General features: G+C 45.0%; 1 protein-coding gene and 1 long non-coding RNA gene across 3 annotated transcripts in view; both read right to left on the bottom strand.

Annotated features, from left to right (window-relative positions):
* LOC115384139 (NACHT, LRR and PYD domains-containing protein 3-like) overlaps positions 1-21012 on the bottom strand; it is a gene marked incomplete at its 5' end in the record, with an annotated part of 256996 nt that overhangs the window by 8231 nt on the left and 227753 nt on the right. The window lies entirely within an intron of this gene.
* Positions 6182-21012, bottom strand: part of LOC115384154 (uncharacterized) — a 176263-nt gene continuing 161432 nt past the window's right edge. The window contains exons 1-5 of one of the 2 annotated variants that reach the window (XR_003930809.1): positions 18314-19185; positions 16397-16452; positions 10566-10670; positions 7689-7793; positions 6182-6239 (exon numbers count right to left, since the gene is read on the bottom strand). This is a non-coding gene — a long non-coding RNA (uncharacterized LOC115384154). Of the gene's footprint in view, positions 6240-7688; positions 7794-10565; positions 10671-15978; positions 16084-16396; positions 16453-18313; positions 19186-21012 lie in introns of those variants that run through there. The other variant, XR_003930810.1, reaches the window with a different exon arrangement.

Raw genomic sequence — 21012 nt, 5'->3', positions numbered from 1 at the left:
ATGTTAATGCTAACAAGCTAATATCCTGACATGCTTATGTTAACATGTTGACATGCCAATTCCAACATGCTAATGCTAACATGTTCATGTGTTTACATGCTATTGCTGACATGCTAATCCTGCCATGCTAATTTGCCAACATACTGATGCAAACATGCTAATGTCAAGACATACTCATGATAACATGCTAATGTTCTACTATGCTAATGCTAAATGCTAATGTGCTCACATGCCTATGCTAACATACCAAAGTCACATGGTAATGTCACTATGCTAATATGCTGACATGCTAATGCTGATTTACTAATTTGCTGACATACTTATGCTAACATGCACATGCCCTGATATGCTTAAGCTAACATGCTAATATCCTGACACTCTGATGCTAACATGCTGATTCCCTGACACACTAACCCCCAATTTCCACTGGACGCGAAAGCGCTGCTCCGCGCCACGCCGCGGAGCGCCAGCGTCTTGCTCCTAAACTCAACGCACACCAGCAGCGCAGTGCAGCGCAGCGCAGCGCCGTCCGGATGGGGAGGGCTGCTCCTCGTGCTCTCGATATCACATGAACAACACATGATATAAACAGAAAATAATAAAAAAACACACCTCATTTCGCTTCTGGAAGGTCGCTCTGCTCATCCAGCCACATTGATCTGTTATTTTATATCACTTCCAGCAGGATGAGTACATGGTTTATGTTTTGATCTCAAATGAGTGCTTTTCTTTATCCAATAGTTCCTTTTGTATGGTTTATTCTACATAAAAACGGTAATTTCCGCGTTCGCTACTGTCTGGGACCTTGTTCAGCTGATTGTCGTGCCTCCCGAGGCAGCGTGATAACAAAATATAGAAAAAAAGTTACGTCCGTGAGGTCGTGCATTGTGTTTTATTTTGAAACTTCCGGTGTAACTTCCTGTCTGGTGCTTTCTGAACGACAGTGAATTTACGAGGTTTTAAAGCGGCGCAAACAATAGAACTGGAGCGAATCACCAGCGCCACGGCGCGCGCCGGCGCTTCTGGGACGCGGTGCTTTCGCGCCCGGTGGAAATTGTCTCATAGAGGAGAATGGGTTCTAAATGCTGCGCAGTGCGTTTCAAGGCGCGGCGCAGCGCGGCGCGGCGCTTTCGCGTCCGGTGGAAATTGGGGGTAATGCAAAGACATCCTGATGCTACCATGCTAATATGCTAACATGCTGATGTGCTGACATGCTAATGTTAATGCTAATGCAAACATGCTAATAGGCTGATATACTAATGCTGACATACTAATGCTAATGCTAACGCTAATGCGACCATGCTAATAGGCTGACATACTCATGCTAACATGCTAATTTGCTGACATGCTAATGCTAAAATGCTCATGTACTGACATGCTAATACCTACATGGTAAAGTGATGATATGCTCATGCTAACATGCTAATATATTAACATGGTGTCAAAGTGTTTTGAAGCCATTTGTCTTTCAGCTGTTAGCTTGGCGTTAGCTTAGCTTCATGCTGACTTGAACTTTCTCAGTGGAATAGTTTGGTCCGTGCAGCCAGGTGTTCTGCAATGAGATCAAATTCCTGATGGCGAGCTCCCAATCAAGGCCAGGAGCCTGAGAACAAGTGCTGCCCCCACATGGTCTGGTAGAAGCTCTGCAGCCTGTTCACTCTCCTCCTCCTCTGACTGAACTCTGAAACCACATCCCATCCAGACCTCACTGGACTGACTGGACACTTTCACAACTCTTCATCCTCCAATCCACACTGGAACCCTGTGAAGCTCAGTCAGCTGTTGAGTTCTGCCATGGAGGAGTGAAGAGCCCAGCCGCTACGCTGCTTTGAAAGCTGAAGGTCAACATGGAGCGTGTCAGAGGTTCACAGTCAATGATCCACTGCAGCTCCTTTCTTCTTCTAGCAAGCTTTGAAATGTGGAGCTGCACACGGCTCTGCCACAGTCACAGGACTAAAGAGCAGAGAAGAAGCTTGTTTCTCCTGGAGATCCTCAGTGTGGATCACTCTCAGATCAGCCTGATGTCTGACCTTTAGTGTCAACACTACTTTACTGAAACACACTCAAACATGGAGTCTGACCTCAGAGTCTGCAGACCACAGAGTGGACTCTGCAGAAAACCACACAGCTGAGAAACTCCTGAATCCTGCAGAGGGTTCCAGCTCAGGTCCAGATGTTCCAGATGTTTCTGGAGGGAGGGGTTGGACTTCAGAGCTGAGGCCACAGAAGAACAGCTGATCTCTGACAACCTGCAGTACTCCAACCTGAATAAAGAGAGAAAGCAGCAGAATCAATGAGGAGGAACCAATCAGATGTATTGATGGAGAAATGAGCAGCTCCACATTACTGAGTCCTGATCAATGAGCTGTTCTGTTGTTGTGGATCTTCATCACACACAACATTCACACTCCTCCTCATGTCCACACACAGCAGTCAGCTGCTGCTGAGCTCAGTCCACTCTCTCACTGCAGGATCAGAGTCTCAGATCACAGCTGCTGACAAACATTTCTCCTTCTACAACAGGAACAGACAGTCAACTGACCTCAGAGTCTGCAGACCACAGAGTGGACTCTGCAGAAAACCACACAGCTGAGAAACTGCTGAATCCTGCAGAGGGTTCCTGCTCAGGTCCAGATGTTCCAGATGTTTCTGGAGGGAGGGGTTGGACTTCAGAGCTGAGGCCAGAGAAGAACAGCTGATCTCTGACAAACTGCAGCTCCTCAACCTGAATAAAGAGAGAAAGAAGTGAGATTAGAGGACAGAGTTTGATGTTGAAGTGACTGAGAGCTGAAGAAGGTTCAGACTGGAAGAGTTTAGAAATGTAAAGTCCAAACAGCTGAAGCCTCAAGGAGGAGAAGAGCTCTCATCAACATGCTGCAGAGCTCAGTCCACTCTCTGTCCACACTACATCTGGAATCCTCCTGATCTCCTCTCAGTCCTTTGCCTCCAACAGATTCTCCCTTCAGACAGTGAACTGACCTCAGAGTCTCCAGGTTACAGTTTGGACTCTCCAGTCCAGAACACACAATCTTCACTGAGGAATCCTGCAGCTTGTTCCCACTCAGGTCCAGATGTTTCAGATGGGAGGGGTCAGAGGTCAAAGCTGAGGAGATCACTTCACAGTGAGGATCAGAGAGTCCACAGCCAGAAAGACTGTAATGAGACCAGAGAGGACAGGACGCTATGAGAGAGGACACTTTGATGGACTGTTGGACATCAGAGCTTCACTTCTTCACTTTGGCTTCATGTTGACCTGGAGGAGAACCTGGAGGAGAACCTGGAGGAGAACCTGGAGGAGAACCTGGAGGAGAACCTGGAGGAGAACCTGGAGTTCCACATGTTGGGTTCAGTTCCTGATTTCAAGAAGTTGAAGTGAAGTTAAATATACAGGTACCCCAACCTGCCCCTCTGCAATGTCTCATGTTGCCCCTCATGTTGCCCTCACTGTCTCATGTTGTCCTCACTGTCTCATGTTGCCCTCACTGTCTCATGTTGCCCTCACTGTCTCATGTTGCCCCTCACTGTCTCATGTTGCCCTCACTGTCTCATGTTGCCCTCACTGTCTCATGTTGCCCTCACTGTCTCATGTTGCGTTGCTGTCTCTCAGCTTGGTCAGACTGCTGAGCTGTGAAAACAACACTGAGTGAAATGTTGAGCAGCTCTTCATTCTGGACCCAGTTCAGAGTTCTGCTCTCACTTTAACATCATTCAACACATTTCCTCTCAGGCTTTAGTCTGGTTGCTGCTGAGCCTCACATCACTTCTTTCATCACATGTTTACAGTGTGAAGAAGACCAAGAGAAGATCTGCTGACTTCCACAACATGGACATTTGATTTCCAGCTGCTATGAGGGCTGATCAGATGGATTCCAGGAGGCAGCTGGAAACATTTCAGTCTCATTAGAATATTACAGACAAGAAGAGATGAAATGTGAATCAGAACATGAAGGAAGACTGACAGTCCAAGTTTGAACCAACTCTGAAAACTGAGTCTCTCTGGAGGGTAGAGGAGACTTTTAGGAACAGCAGCAGGTTTGATGATATTAATATTGAAAATATCAAAATGTACATTTTTTGATTGATTGAATAATGAAGTGAGACTCTCTGCAGCAGAATGGAGCCGTTAACAGCTGAATAATAATCAGTCATAGTCTGAGGCAGCGGATCAGACAGTGGACTGATGGGTTCTTCAGGACAGATCATTGAGGATCATCTCCACAGAGGAACTACCGGAACTACTTTCTACAAACATCACTGAGACATTGATCATGAGGACATGTGGACTCACTCAGCCTTCCTGCAGTTCTTCACAGCTGGCATCAGTCTCCGTCGTCCCTCCTCTGATGTCTTGTACTTCTTCAGGTCCAACTCCTCCAGGACCTGGTCTGACATCTGCAGCATGTAGGCCAGAGCTGAGCAGTGGATCTCAGAGAGTTCCTTCTCTGATCTGTTCTCTGACTTCAGGAACTCTTGGATGTCCTGATGGACTGAGAGGTCCTTCATCTCCGTCAGACAGTGGAAGATGTTGATGCTTCTGTCAGGAGACACTTCTCTACTGCTGATCTCCTTCAGGTTCTTGATGACTCTCTGGATGGTTCCTGGACTGATCTCTGTTGGACCCAGCAGACCTTCTAAGAGTCTCTGGTTGGATTCCAGAGAGAGGCCATGAAGGAAGCGGACAAACAGGTCCAGGTGGCCGTTCTGACTTCTGAGGGATTTCTGAATGACGACCTCTAGGAAGACATCCAGACATAGGTAAGTATTATAAACTCTTCCAATAAAGGTCTTCAGCTCGTCTGTCTTCCTGCTGGTGAAACAGTGGAACATGAAGACTGCAGCCAGAAACTCCTGAACAGTCAGATGGACGAAGCTGTAGACGGCTTTCTGGAAGATCACAGACTCTCTCTTGAAGATCTGAGTACAGATTCCAGAGTACAGCGAGGCCTCAGTCACATCCAGACCACACTGCTCCAGGTCTTCTTGGTAGAACAGGATGTTTCCTTTGTCCAGATGTTCCAAGGCCATCCTGCCCAGCTTCAGAAGAAGCTCCCTGTCAGTCTCCGTCAGCTCCTGTGGACCCGTCTCAGGTCCTTCATGGTACTTGAGCTTCTTCCTGTGTGTCTGAACCAGCACAAAGTGGGAGTACATGTCAGTCAGGGTCTGGGGCAGCTCTCCTCTCTGCTCGCTGCTCAACATGTGCTCCAGAACTGTAGCAGTGATCCAGCAGAAGACTGGGATTCCACACATGATGTGGAGGCTCCTGGAGGTCTGGATGTGGGAGATGATTCTGCTGCTCAGCTCCTCATCACTCAGCCTCCTCCTGAAGTACTCCTCCTTCTGGGCGTCAGTGAAGCCTCGCACTTCTGTCAGTCTGTCCACACATGTTGGAGGGATCTGATGGGCCGCCGCCGGTCGGGAAGTGATCCAGACCCGAGCCGAGGGCAGCAGATCCCCCCGGATGAGGTTAGTGAGCAGCTCGCCCACCGAAGACTGCCGGGAGACGTCGAGCAGCCGCCGGCCGCCGCTGAAGTCCAGAGAAAGTCTGCTTTCATCCAGGCCGTCCAAGATGAAGAGCAGCTTGCAGACGGCCAGCTCCTCTGCCATCAGCTTCTGGAGCGTGGGATGGAAAACAGCCAGCAGCGAGAGGAGACTGTACGGCCGCTCTCCCAGCAGGTTCAGCTCCCTGAAGGAGAGCACCACCAGCACACTGACATCCTGGTTCTCCAGGCCCTCGGCCCAGTCCAGACTGAACTTGTGCACCGAGAAGGTTTTTCCGCTGCCGGCCACGCCGCTGGTCACAACCACTCGGATGTGTGTGTGCTGCTGGGCCCAGGCTTTGAAGATGTCCTGAACCCTGATGGCAGTGTGATGGAGGCTCTCCTTCCTGGAAGCTGTCTCCAGCTGCTGCAGCTCAGGTTCCCTCTGAAGCTCCTCACTGAGTCCCTCTGTGATGTGGAGCTCAGTGTAGATGCTGTTGAGGAGGCTTCCTCCTCCTGCTTCATCACTTCCTTCAGTCACACGTTCACATCTCCTCCTCACACTCTTCTTATGTTCTTCTAGAAGCTGCCGCAGACCCACACCTGCTCACAGACAACAACAACAATCACACTGCACACAAACAACCAGTCCAGTGAAGACAGACCAGTCCCTCAGCAGACACATGTCCACTCTTACTTAGTGCAGCGGCGCTTCTGGATCTTTCTGGCTGCTCCTCACACACATCAGTCCTCTTCCTCTTTCTGTGGACACCAAGCAACATTTACTCTGAGCAACACAACACACAGATCCAGCTTCAACTCTCACACTGATTCACAATCCTGGAGCTGAATCTGAAAGGGAGCTCAACATCTCTCACTCTGGTTTGGAGGAAATCAAAGGAAACTAATCAGAGGTTCTGTTTTGGACTGAATTCATTTTGACTCTCACACACTCCTCTGAAATCACACATAAACTACTATAATCATTGCATTGACACATAAATTCAACTTTGCCAAACACATGAACAACGTATAAATGTCAAGCAGAAACAGAACATGTTTCACATCTTGTATCTTCATCCTGGACTCATTTGAAACAGTCGTCAAAGTTTTGGATGTGACAATCTTTACTTGTATTCATGAAGGAGGGATTAAACTTGTGGATGTGTGACTGACTCTGGTTAGAAAAAGAGTTTTGCTGCTGTTAATGAGGATGGACTTCATTCTCCTCCTCATTCTGTTCTCCAGCAGTTCACCAGCAGCGTCAACCCCCCATCATGACACACACCTCCAGACCAACAGAGCCCCCCTAATCCTTCAGAGGATCCAAACATCTGTTTATTCTAAAGATTAACAACCAGTTTAAATTATTTATCCCCTTTTTCAAACTGGAGTTTGGTAATAAGCCATGTCTTCAAGGTGGAGCCCAGAATTATTCATTAATACATCACAAATGTATTTAATTCTTAATTCTAAATTTCTCTCAGCTCATTTTCTGTTTGTACTGTTTTCAATAAATCAGTCTTTTGTGCCATTGTTGACTGACCAATAACACTTTAAAAATCAATCATTTCATGATTGAATTGCTGTGATTTACTCAATCCTACATCCCTGATTGTCTGACATTATTATTGAACAAATAACAATTTATTCTGATAATTGACTTTAGATAAATTACTTTTGTGTTTAACTGTTTTTTACTCTGTAATGATTATTAGTGAGTCACAGTTAATGATATGTAACTATTAAATGTAAATTATTAGTAAATGAAAATTTACTCAAATTAATAATTGAATAAAATCACTAAGTGATCAATTACCTTCAGTAATCCATACTTTAGTAACTTAATACTAATGAATAAAGTTAAACTCCAACAGAGGGCTCTCTGTCAAGTAGTTGGTAATCCATTTGGTGAAATCAGGCTCCACACTCAGTCAGTCTCTCAGGATTCTTGGCTGAATGGTGTTAAAAACACTGGAGAACCATAAAGCATGGTCCTCATGTCCCCCAGGACCATGGAGAGAAGACAGGGTCTGGTGAAGCAGGGACAGGATGGACCCTCCACTGCCATGTCCTCTGTGGAGGAGAACTGTCAGAGAGCCAACACACTCTGAGGACAGGAGGACAGGAGGGTCTGCATGATTTCAGAGGTGTGTGTGAAAGTTAAGAATGAATTCTGTTCTCCATGAAATCTCAGAAACACTTTCTTACTTTGAGTCTGAAGGTCCTGGTTCAGCACTGAAGAATGGTGGACGATCTCTGGACCAGTCACTCTTCAGAGACAACCTGCTGGATCCTGAAGACTCTGCTGTGTGTCTGAATACACACACACACACACACACACACACACACACACACACACACACACACACACACACACACACACACACACACACACACTCCCCTCAGTGATGGACTTCACCAGTCTCTCTGCTCTTGTTATCTCTTAACGCTGCTGATGCTCCTGTGGTTAAATATCAGTTGTTGCATCAAATCTGTCTGAGCTGCTACTGTGACTGTGACCAGATATCATGACCCCACCCCCCACCCACCCCACCCACCCCACCCCACTGTCAGCTCAGTCAGTCTAACAGTTGAGGGCAACTCGTGGCCCACAGGCCCAAACGTCAGATTTGGGCTGTCACGATATCAAATTTTCTCTTGACGATTATCCTGGGCAAAAAATATCACGATAACGATATTATCACGATATCAGCAAAAATTTAACTAATAATGGTACAAACATTTAGATTCATCTTTAATTTTATTTTTGTTTGTTTTCTCTCTTTTCCCAGATGAATTAAATTCAGAATACCTGTCAAATGAGGTGTTGAAACAATATGAGAACAGTAACTGTACAACTGCATACCAAAAGTGTAGTTACACTCAACTAATTAAAATCTGATGAACTGATTAACAGAGGATCCACGGCAGAGGCATAATTTACGTAGGGTTGGTGGGTTACGAAAACCCTCGGGTTCTCTTGGGGTGAAATCCTGTCCCACCACCACACTGCCGAGAACTTCTGTTCGTTTGTCTGTTTGTTTAAATCCGAGGCGGAATGAGCAGCAGCTGCTTCTCTCCAGCCAGAGGCGCCGCTACTGGCTAGGGCCCCGAGCTGAAGGGGGTCCCGAGGAACGGCTGACATCAGTCCATTTCAATGACAGATTTAAGGCGCTACACCAGACGCTGCAACGACAACGTGTCGAAAATCCCCCGCATGTGGTCCTTTTCTGAGGACTCACCGGTTAGTTGCTCGAAGGGGGCCGGCGGAGAAGATGGTGGATATCAGCGACACAACTTGAAACCGCCCGGACACATTACAATGACACGTCTGGAACCTACCTAATGGGGCCCCACTACTACCCGGCTTGCATCAACGTGCAGTCAGTGTTGCTAAACACACTTTTTTCAGGTTAGGATAGAGCGTCTCGCTGTCGCTGTCGGCCACCGCCGACATGTTTAGTTCACTCGTGACATTCGCTAACCGGGAGCCACGCTAGCTAGGAGCCGTGCCGCTTCCGCTGCTCTGCTGTGTTTACATTTGAGGAGAGGGGGAGAGGTGGGGGGCCTGCAGGAGGGAGACTAAGCAGGGTGGAAGAACAGAGCGGATTTTGAAAAAACATGTTTCAAGTGGCACGAGATCCTCTTTACGATATTATCATATGCGCATTTTGAGCACGATATTGAAATTTCATTTTTTATTAACATGATTATCGTCAATACCGGTTTACCGCGACAGCCCTACGTCAGATGATAGTGAAGATGAGGCTCCTGCTTGACAGAGGCAGGAACTGGGTCCAGGACCCTGTCAGAGTCCAGCTCCTCCTAAACTGCCTCCAGGACCTGTTTGAAACCCTCTGAGTCAGAGAAGAACCTGCTGTGCTCTACGAGCCGTGATGCCTTCAGGGACTCACTCCCTAAAAGCAGCGCTGTTAGCTTAGCTGCCACATCAGTGAGCTGCTAGCTTAGCTGCTAGCTTAGCTGTTAGCTAGTGTTGGCGCTCCAGCATCAGTGGGCGGGACGCCGTCTCACGCTGTGAGAGTCAGACAGAACAGGACAGGCTGTCAGTGACGGACAGTCCACTTCTGAGAGGACATGTCCTTCATATCGTAGCAGCGGCTTGGAGACAAGCAGCAGAAAGGACTGTGGACGCTGCTCCAGGGTTTGTTTCTGGGTTCTGCCTTGTTGTTCACAGTGGTGTGTGTGTGTTGTTGTTGTGTGTGTGTTGTTCAATGATCTTTGTGTTGTTTAGAAGGACTCTGCGGCCGACGGCTCGGTTCTGAGCTGTGATGCCTTGTTTCATGTTTCAAGTTCGAATCACCTTCTTTTCACTTCAGAAGCTTCATCAAGCACAGTCCGGCTTTCATGAGTTCATTTCAAAGGAGAAGAGCTCTTTCAGGAGTTTCAGATGGTTTAACACTGTTGACAGTTTGGAAGCAGCGATACTGTTTGAAAGTACTTGAATATAATTTACTGTCTGTATTTCCTCCACATTAGTGTGTAAAGAGTGTAAAGTTGGTGACTGAAGCAGCAGCCACATTAACTCCAGGCTGCTGTTATGAAGAGTTCCATCTTTCAGCTGATTGATGGGTTTTTGTTTCTGACTCCAGAGTGAAGCAGAGGACAAGAAGCTGTTAGTAACAGTCTGACATGATGACCAGACACTCTTTAAATCACCACATTTCTGAAATCCTGGGGTTTTTGTTCAGGAGTGGATGGTTTAGACCAGAATAAAACATGTTTATCTCTGATGAGGTGAAGTTTCATTATACGACCGCTCTGCTGTGTGTTCACAGAAGAAACCCTCCACCAGGTCTCTGTTCAGCTGGCTGGACTAGTACTGACCCGAGGCCTCATCAGGTTTCTGAGCCCTTTCACTCAGGAAATGTTCCTTTAAATGGATCTGGAGCTGTGGTCAGTCCACTCTCTCACTTTTCCCAGTTTTAGATGAAACATCAGAAAGTGTCTCCATTCTTACTGGATTCAAATCTGTCAACGCTTTCAAAAGTGTAATGAACAGATTTCAGCCAAAACAGAACCAAGACACACTGGAAGTGATGAAAAGAAAAGAAAAGAGTTTCTTACTTTGAGTCTGAAGGTCCAGGTTCAGCACTGAAGAATAGTGGACTACGTCTGGACCGGTCATTCTTCAGAGACAACCTGCTGGATCCTGAGGACTCTGCTGTGAGTCTGTACACACACACACACACACACACACACACACACACACACACACACACACACACACACACACACACACACACACAGCAACTTAGTGCCATTCTCAAGCTCTTCATTGTAAAGATTAACAACCTGTTTAAATTATTTCTCCTCTTTTTGAGACTGGAGTTTGGTCATTAGTAGCGGTGTGACGAGACACTCGGCTCATGAGACGAGACAAGATATTCGTGTCAAGATCATGAGACGAGACGAGATTTCCTCTTTACTTTTGAGAAAACTAAAATGACAAAATATGACTGGAAAAACAGACTTTTTATTGAACAGTCACAAAACCATACAGGTCATTTTGTGCTCAGGTCTGAAGAGGAGACACCCTGAAATCCACCTGGTAGTGTCTCCTGCAGACAGGTGTCTCTTCCAGTGTTGGGCAGTAACGCATTATTAGTAACGGCATTACTTTATTCAGTAACGTTCTTTTTAATTCAGTAACTCCGTTTCCGTTACCAAACGTTGCGCTACTCCATTCCTTTTGTTCCTGTAACATTCCAGCGATCGATAAAGTTTCATTGAACTGAAAACAAAACATTTGGCGCTCTCTCTCTCTCCTGCGTCCGCACTCAGGTCATTGCCTCTCGACCACTCCGGTCTGATGAGCAATAAGACGGCAGAGAAGAATAGTTTCCAATCGTGGAGATATTCGCATTATTTCACGTATTATTGCGTGTATGACCCCGGGGAACATCCTTTTTTTTTTTTTTTTCTTTTAGCAAGGCAATTTTCAGTAAATATCAAAGAATCTATTCCATATAGTAATACTGCTTTGTAGGGTTGAGCCGAATACTCGTTTTAAACAAGTACTTGTTACGGATCATGCATTTTTTCCGAATCCGAGTATAGCCTGAGCATTGTCCGTCATTATTCGTACTCGTGCTGATGGGAGATCCTCTTTGGTGTTTCATTCTTGCTCGACCGAGACGACAGGATCTTTGTGAGAGAAGCCAGTCAGTGCTGGTAAATTAAAAATTCGGTATTTAATTTCTTTGTAGGTGCATTGTGCCTGAGGAAAACCTTTTAATAAAGTCGAAACGTGGCGCGACTGTGCACGCTCGGGGTTTTTGTTTTGTTTGTTTTTGGGGGAGGGTTAACTTTCGTTTTCCCTCACGGTGTTTTTTCCCTTTTTTCTCTTCTTTTTCATAATAATTTGGGCTTGTGCTCCACCGTGTGAACCTTCTTGCTGTGAGGCACGAGCCCTAACCACCGCACCACCGTGCGGCCCCAAATGGAGGACATGTTTAAAATAAAAGAGTTGGAGCTTATTGCTGAAACGAATGGTTAAAAATCCCAGTGGAGACATGAAACAAGCTGCTCAGTGATTATAGGAAGAGGTTGATCACTGTAAAGCTGATGAAGACTATTCTATTGATTATTGAGAAGGTTATGAATGATGCTGGAGGTGACACTGTTTATTCAAATGTAAATATATACATACATAAATACATATATATATATATATATATATATATGATAACAGCATATGAATGAATGTATTTATTTATTTTTCGAACCTGTAAAAACGTATGTAGCTAATTTGTATATGCAAAAGAAATAATAATAAAAAAAGTTAATAAAAATCAAAGAAAACAAAAGAAAAACATCAACATAGTTCGAAAAAAGGAGTAGGAGGAAGTAAAGACTTTTTTTTAAAGATTCCTACCACTTTTTAAGTCATACTTCAAAGAACATCCTGTAATATAATGACATAATATGACCAAATATAATATGCATAAACTGTGCAGATATCCTTATAAATACACAAAATATGCCCCCACATACAATATAGTCATCCCCATAAATATATACTATACAATAACATAACTACGGTATAACAACAATATATCAATTTACACCACATGCATAACACAAAACACTATTTTTTTCCCCCACAGTCATCTACAGTTACTGGCTTCCTCTTCCATATACTTATGATGAAATATTTCTTTGTACCTTTTTTAAAACAAATTTATGTTGCTACTTTGTTTTATTTCTGTCTCCAGACTGTTCCACAGAGCCACCCCACAGCTTGACATGCACATACTTTTCAGTGTAGTTCGAACCTTAGGTTTTTTATAGTTCAGGTCTCCTCTTAGATTATAACCACCCTCCCTTTCTCCAAACATACCCTGTATATTATTTGGCAGTAGAATGTTTCTTGCTTTATACATTACTTGTGCTGTTTTGAATTTGACCAGATCCATGAATTTCAACAAGTGTGATTTTATGAATAGTGGGTTAGTGTGGTCTGTGTATCCTGCATTGTTTATTATCCTTATTGCTTTTTTCTGTATCGTGCATATCGGCTGTGGAGTAGTTCTGTCGCTGTTTCCCCAGACCTCAACACAAGAAGACAGATATGGTAAAAACAGATATGGTAAAAAAAAGTGCGCAATATAAGGTGTGCAGTGACTTAATGTCCAGAATATGCTTAGTTTTCCACAGTATTGATGTGCATTTTGCCAGTTTTGCTCGTATGTAGCTCACATGAGGTTTCCAGTAGATTTTGTTGTCCAAGATCACGCCAAGAAATTTAATTTCACTTACTCTCTCTATTTTGTTATCATCTATTATAAGTTCTACATTACAATCCATTCTGTGTCTCCCAAACAGCATGATCTTTGTTTTGCTTAGATTTAATGATAATTTGTTTTTATCAAACCATAGTTTTAATTTATTCATTTCTGTTGTGATGGTCTCCAAAATCTGCTGCAAATTCTCACCGGAACAAAAGATATTTGTGTCGTCCGCAAACAGAATAAATTTCAATAATTTAGATACACTACATATGTCATTAATATACAATATAAATAACTTTGGTCCTAATACTGACCCCTGCGGTACCCCACATGTAATATTCATCAGTTTTGATTTATGATTCCCTATCTGTACAAACTGTTGCCTGTTTCTTAAGTAACTTGAAAGCCAACTCAACCCAACTCCCCTAATACCGTAGTTATCTAATTTCTTTATTAATATATTATGATCTATGGTATCAAATGCTTTCTTTAAATCCACAAATAGTCCTATTGCTACTTTTTTATTGTAAATACAGTCTGTGATTTCCTCTATTAATTTCATTAGTGCCAGAGATGTTGATCGGCCCGTTCTGAAACCATATTGACTGTCAGTAATAAGGTTGTGCTTTTCAATGAATTTATCCATTCTGTCTGTAAATAGCTTTTCCAGTATTTTGGAGAATTGGGGGAGTAATGAAACAGGCCTGTAGTTTGTGAACTGATGTCGATCTCCGGTTTTAAACAGTGGCATTACTTTAGCTATTTTCATTTTGTCTGGGAATGTACCTGATTCAAAAGACAAGTTGCAGATGTAGGTGAATGGTTTTGCAATTCCTTCAATAACTGACTTTACTGTGGACATGTCTATATCATTCCAGTCTTTAGAGGTTTTGTTTTTACAGTTTCTTACATACTCTCTACATATATATATATATATATATATATATATATATATATATATATATATATATATATATATATATGTGTGTGTATATATATATATATATATATATATATATATATATATATATATGTGTGTGTGTGTGTATATATATATATATATATATATGTGTGTATATACGAGGATACGAGGGCGTACCGAAAAGAATCCGGAATTTGACTGTAACTTTTTATTTCTGACATTTCAAAATAAAACATCACCGTCGCCTTCAAAATAATCTCCATCCGCATTATTGCAGCGCTCCAGCCGTGTCTCCCACTTCACGAATGCGTCGTCAGACCCGTGCGTAATTGTGCCATTCTGAGCCGGCTGCGTTTTTTCTGTCACCTCCTCCACATCTGCAAACCTCTGTCCCTTCAGCTCCTTCTTCAACTTGGGGAACAAGAAAAAGTCACTCGAGGCTTCATCTGGCGAATAAGGCGGATGGGAGAGGAGATTCATCTCATTCTTCTCCAGAAACTGCGTGAGGCGCAGCGCCGTGTCCGCTGGCGCTCTGTGGTGGCGGATCAACCGGGCTCCACTCCGCCACGACGCTCTGCTTCCTCCTCACATCCTCACGGAGCGTCTGAGGACTTCCATGTAGTAGTCCTGGTTTACAGTCTGACCTGGAGGGACAAACTTGCTGTGGACGATAACCTGGACAGTGGAGAAGCAGCTCAGCATTGTTTTCACAGCTGAGCGGACCTGGCACGCGGACATCTGGCCCTTTTTAAACCACCCGAACCACTCATGGACCTGATTCTTTCCCAGAGCATCATCCTTGTAGACTTGCTGCAACAAGGTGAGTGTTTCTGCTGCTGTTTTTCCCAGCAAAAAGCAGAATTTAATGTTTGCGCGCTGCTCTGGCTTCCCCGTCAATGTCGCCATTTTGGAAAAATCGCAGACCGCCTCTGCACTCTGTTACTATAAATAGCGCCTGACAGGCGTCAGTGTAACTCTGGTAGCTCAGCTTTTTCACAGATATGCACGAGGCTTACCTGCAGCACATCTGACGGCCAGAAGTCGGAATTCATTATTATTATTGTTTTCTGACCAAATTCCGGTTTCTTTTGGGTACGCCCTCGTACCCCCTCATATATACATATATATATATATATATATATATATATATATATATATATATATATATATATACATACATATGTACTTTTTTTCACAATGGTGCTTCTTGTCCATAATCTTATTATCTTTTGGAAAATACCTGTATCATTTCTGGTAAATCATATAAATAAAAAAAACACTTTTTTGTTGAATGAAAGTAATTTTGAGCCTAAATTTGCCTGGAATATGAATCATTTTGGACTTATAAACTGTATTTTGACCACATTTGGGCCGTTTTCCTCTCTGCTCGGACTGGAAATTGCCAGAAAAACGAGTCTGTTGTCCACATTTAGCAAGCTGTCTGCTCTGTTCAGTGTGTGTTCTTAGGCTTCTGCCTTGATCCCATGAGACAGATTTTAATTTAAACGAGAAACATGGTCATGATTTAATCTCACCAGATCTTGTCACACCCCTATCTGTAATTATTAATTCATAAATGACAATTTAATCAAGTTAATAATTGAATGAAATTACTGAGTGATCAACCACTTTCAGTAATCCATACTCTAGTAACTTAATACTAATGAATAAAGGTAAACCCCAACAGAGGGCTCTGTGTCAAGTAGTCTCCACACTCCGTTTTAGTCTTAGTCTTAGTTGGTCAAAAGTGTAGTGAGCAGATTTTAGCCAAAACACAACCAAGACACACTGAAAGTGATGAAAAGAAAAAAAAAGAGTTTCTTACTTTGTGTCTGAAGGTCCAGGTTCAGAACTGAAGTTTAGTGGAGTACCTTTGGACCAGTCACTCTTCAGAGACAACCTGCTGGATCCTGAAGACTCTGCTGTGTGTCTGAACACACACACACACACACACACACACACACACACACACACACACACACACACACACACACACACACACACACACACACAGACTGACTGATGAATTTCATCATCAACACAGTTGTAAAGAGACGGACCATGCCAGAGGTCAAAGGTCAGACCCTCCCAGCAGGGTGTGTTGGTCACTGACAGGTCAGGAGGTTCTGACTGAAGCTCAGAATGAGTGCAGCTCACTGAGAGCAGACAGAAACAGCAGCGCTGCATCTCGTCTCCTCCTTGCTGTTGCTGTGGACTCTGCAGGAGCAGCTGGCGTCTCTCACCTGTCCACACACTCTGGTCCGTCCTCCTCTTCATCCACACCACTCATCTTCAGTCACTGAGAGAGAAAGCAGCAGCATCATGTCTAACAGAACCTTTCAGACAGATCTCAGATCTGCAGCCAACAGCAGCGACACACCGAGGACTTCTTCTCTCTTCATGGACACACATGAGCTGATTAACACCAGGAGACAGAGACAGCTTCACTCTGACTGGACACACACACACACACACACACACACACACACACACACACACACACACACACACACACACACACACACACACCAGGACCAGGACTACCAAAGAGTGAAGGAACAGGACTCCTGTTCCCTGTCGTGGAGACATGAGCAGGGTTTCTGCCAGACCTTTTCAGTCCGGGCGCTGCAGAATTTAGTGCAGGCGGGGCGCCCTACATGTGCAGCAACAAATTGCTTCAGATGTCAATCTGGGATTTCACTCGGCAAATCCGTTCGGGGAAGGAGGGACTTCCTGTGGAACTCTTTGCGTTCATTGGACAGAAGGACACAGTCTGCCCACCTCACCATGTTTGGTTTCAGTTTCAAAAATGCACAAAGCGCCTCTTGCTGTTCGTTTTTCAAAGAGGCAGTAGAAGATTCATCCAAAACAGATTTAATCGCTGTCGGGACATCCATTCTTTTCGCTAGTCATGCTAATATTATTAGCAGTCTGTCGCTTCCTGCTTTCATCAAAGCTTCATGTCCCGCCCTAAACGACGCCTGATTGGACTGCAGGAAAAAAACCTGAGCCCGAGCGCATGAGCACGAGGGGTGCAAGATGGATTCTCATGGTGTGTGTGAACAAATACTCCGACACCATCAGCGGAAAAATGGAAAACGCAGCGACGCGGCTCGCCAGCAGGCGGTCAGACCCGGGTCAGCAGGCAGTGGGAAAGGAGTCGAAAAGACGATTGTTAGCAGGTCGAAAACATGGTTCGACCCGCCAACAATTGGCGGTGGGAAAGGGGTACATGTGTGCGCTCTCTCTTTTTTCCCCCCACCCCCCCCTGACATTTCGACGCCTCACCCCCCCACCCCCCGCCCCGCTCCGACGGTCTGCTCTCCCCCACCCCCATACACGCTCCCCCCTGGCCCCAGGAAACACTGATGAGAGTGCTGCTCATGACCAGTGGCTGCGTCTCTGCTGTCAACAAGGAATCTTTCCAGGAAGTCTTCTTTATGCCCGTTACCATGGAGACCAAGTCACAGTGTTTTCAAAAAGTTCCATTTTCTGTTCCTCTGAGCGCCACTGCTGTGTGAACAGAAACTCCTCCTCGACCAAAGCTGTTTCATTTGAAAAACTTCTAAAGGGAAACTTGATCTCTACCTCACACACACACACACACACACACACACACACACACACACACACACACACACACACACAGAAATGGAGGATGTGTGTCATCTGGGCCCCCCCCTTTCCTCTCCAGCAGAACAGCAGAAAGGTGGAGAGTCGGTTCAGGCTGTCTGTGATCTGTTCTTCTGTTCTAGCCCCCCCCCCCCCTTCTTCACGTGTCTCCTGTGTGTCTGATGAGTTTGACTGTCTACACTGCCTTCAACGCTCCTGAACGCAGCAGAGGAGTGGAGGAGGAAGAGAGTCTGGAGACGGAGGTGAACTGGTTCCTCTGGCTTCATGTCTCTTGTTGCTGGTTGATGTTAAACCAGACGACAAGCTGTCGGACTTTCTATTGGTCTGATTCCAGCACTGACTGTGGTGAGCAGCAGCAGGAAATGACACAGGAAGGGAGTCAGCAGCTAACAAGGAACACGCACACACACACACACACACACACACACACACACACACACACACACACACACACACACACACACACACACACACACACACACACACACACACTGACATTAAAAGATAAGAGGAGCAGCAGCACTGACCTGCTTCTTCTCTCAGGCTGTCAGTGGAGTCTGAACTCAGCGCTTCACTTCCTGTTTTCTGCTTCTCCTCCTTGATTTTTTCTTCCTTTTTTAAATGAGACCCTCCCATCAGAGGAAGTGAGACACAGATCAGCTCTTCAGAATAAAATCATGGTTGCAGTTGCAGTTTAAAGAAAGCGAGACTGAGAGAGAAGAAAACACCAAAGTCTTTCTGATTGAAATGTTGAAAACGGGGATGTTAAAAGATTTTTGATTGAGATTAATCACAGAATTTGCACAGCTAATCGTGAATAGTCAAACTTTGAATTCCATGTTTAAATTTCTGTTGTTTTGCATTTCAAGGCAGTTTTCAGGACAAAACGGAAAACATTCATCAGTCCAAACAATCAGTTCAGGTTGAATTTAAATTAGTAGTTGAAATTGAAGCATGGTCACTTCCTGCTCTGCAAATTCACCAGTGTTGAATTAACTAAAGAGTGGACTCAAACATACATGTGTGTAGAGTTAAACTCAGCTCTGGTCAGTGTTGGTTTTCTCAAGCTGACTCTCTGGAGAGCCGTTTTTCAGTGACGTAGAGCCGTGAACATTCTTTTCATTCCAGTAGGGAGACTGGGGACAGTTGTAACACGGTCAGTTGTAACCACAGACATAAACAGGAGACGCCACATCGGCTGCTGCGGTGCAGGGAATACGGCGGCCATCTTGGAACGGTCCTCATGTCTGTGAAGAAGCTCCAGAGAAGTCAAGGTGCCACGGCACTGGCAGCATATTGTTGGGCTGATCAGGGAACTACTGAAAGCAGGACTCTGGGATCACTTTTCACAAGAAAGATTGAACGTTATTGTTGTTTTAGTTCTGTGAAAAATCGGTGGAGGAGCCTGATGGAGGAGCGCCTCGCTCCCGCAGCGCATGAGGGAGCGAGGTTTTCACCATATTTTCACCATGTTTTCACCATAAAACTGATCAGAAAGTGATCACTTTCCAAATTACATTCAAAATTGTTACAAAACACAGCCAGCAGGACTAAAGCCATTCATGTGTTTAATGTGTTTTGGCCAATATAAGGTCTCAGATCAGTTATTTCATTAGTCAGCAGCTGTGTAACGTGTAATAATGTAAAGTGAGTTATTATATTCTGAAAGAAGGGAAAACAAACAGGTGGAGGGTTTATCTCTCTATCTAACATCCAGCTGGCTCCAGATTGTTCTTTACAGACACTTTACCAGTGAACCGTGGTTCTACAGGATCTGCTGCTCATGTTCTCCTCATGAGAAGATCTAGAAGTGGGACCAAAGTTCTCAATCTTTTCCACTTGTGTTGTATTTGGATGGTAAACCTGCCAAGTGTCAAGACTGCACATGACATTCAAACAAAACTGATCATTTGAATTTCTTTGGAAAATTCAGTGAATAATGTGACTTTAGGATGAAGGAGAACGTTACTTCATCCTCTTTCATGCTCTGGTCCTGACAGTGTGTCTCCAGTGCAGCAGAGAAACGGTCAATGCGGCATCTCGAATATCATCTTCTATGACCACGGTGACTGGGTGCACTATGTCTGTGGACAGTTAACTGAGAAGCTGCTTCCTGATTGGCTACATTTTGTTCCACATGACAGTTCTCAGCTTCATCTCTCAGGAGCGCTCGGTTTCGACCACACACGAAGAGTTTTTGTCTGAAATATTGAACACGCCCCCCCACACCAAGGCGTGGAGCCCCCAGCCAGCCAGGATGGGAGGACTCACACACAGTTAACCGGAACAAACTCTCCGTGTGAAGGACCGACCCCCCCTCAGGAAACCTTGGAGTTAAACAACTAAAAACTTTAACATGGAAAATAAGATAAAACATTAAAGTAAAATAAGTCAGATGAGGTGAAGAAGTTAAAGTACATAATAAACTAAAATAAATAAATAAATGAGGTGAAGATCAGAACAATATAAAAGCCTGATTTAAAAGGTGTTGGAACTCATGGATGGTGAAGCATGAATCTGACGGACTAAAGAATACATGACAGGAGTCGTGTATCTTGTTGAGGCCTCTTCGTACATACAGAACACAAAGGGACCCCCCACGGAGACCATGTGGCCAGTCCCTCAGAGAACAAAGGGAAGATGGCTCCTCGGCTTACGCCCCTCCCAGCAGGAGTCCAATATCACCCCCCCGCCTCATGATGGCGCTCGTGAGGCTGGCTCCAAACACAGCAGAGAACCTCAGAACGCACTTCGGTTGGTCGAGCTGGTAACTGGAGGCTGACTTCATCACTTCAGCAGAGCCGTGGCTAAAACCTGCAGATCGACGGCAGACCTTCAGATCTACCCAGACGTTTTCTCCAGAGCTGCTGCTCAGCTTGTGTCCCACTCTGGAGGAACACGTGAACCAAAACCAGCTGGCCGAGGCTCAAATGGACCATCTTCCCTCCTCTCTTCACCGTTGAATCCCCTCCTCTCATCAGCAGATCAGGCTGTAGAGCCTGAAACTTCATCTCCCCGCAGCCTCAGGATCATCTGGACCGAAGTGGAACGGACTTCATCCTTTCTTCATGTGGACCTCCAAAAGAGCCACACTGTTGAAATTCTGCTGGACACAGCAGAAAAGCTGCGTTAAAGCGGCAGCTTTAATTCCTCAGAAATCATTGCGCTTTGCCTGCCAGTACCCCCCACCCCCCGCCCCCCCTCCTCTGAGCGGCGGCTCCAGCAG

The sequence above is a fragment of the Salarias fasciatus genome, assembly GCF_902148845.1.
Source record: "Salarias fasciatus chromosome 23 unlocalized genomic scaffold, fSalaFa1.1 super_scaffold_20, whole genome shotgun sequence".
In the NCBI taxonomy this organism is placed as follows: domain Eukaryota; kingdom Metazoa; phylum Chordata; class Actinopteri; order Blenniiformes; family Blenniidae; genus Salarias; species Salarias fasciatus.
This window is presented reverse-complemented; position numbering and strand designations above follow the sequence as displayed.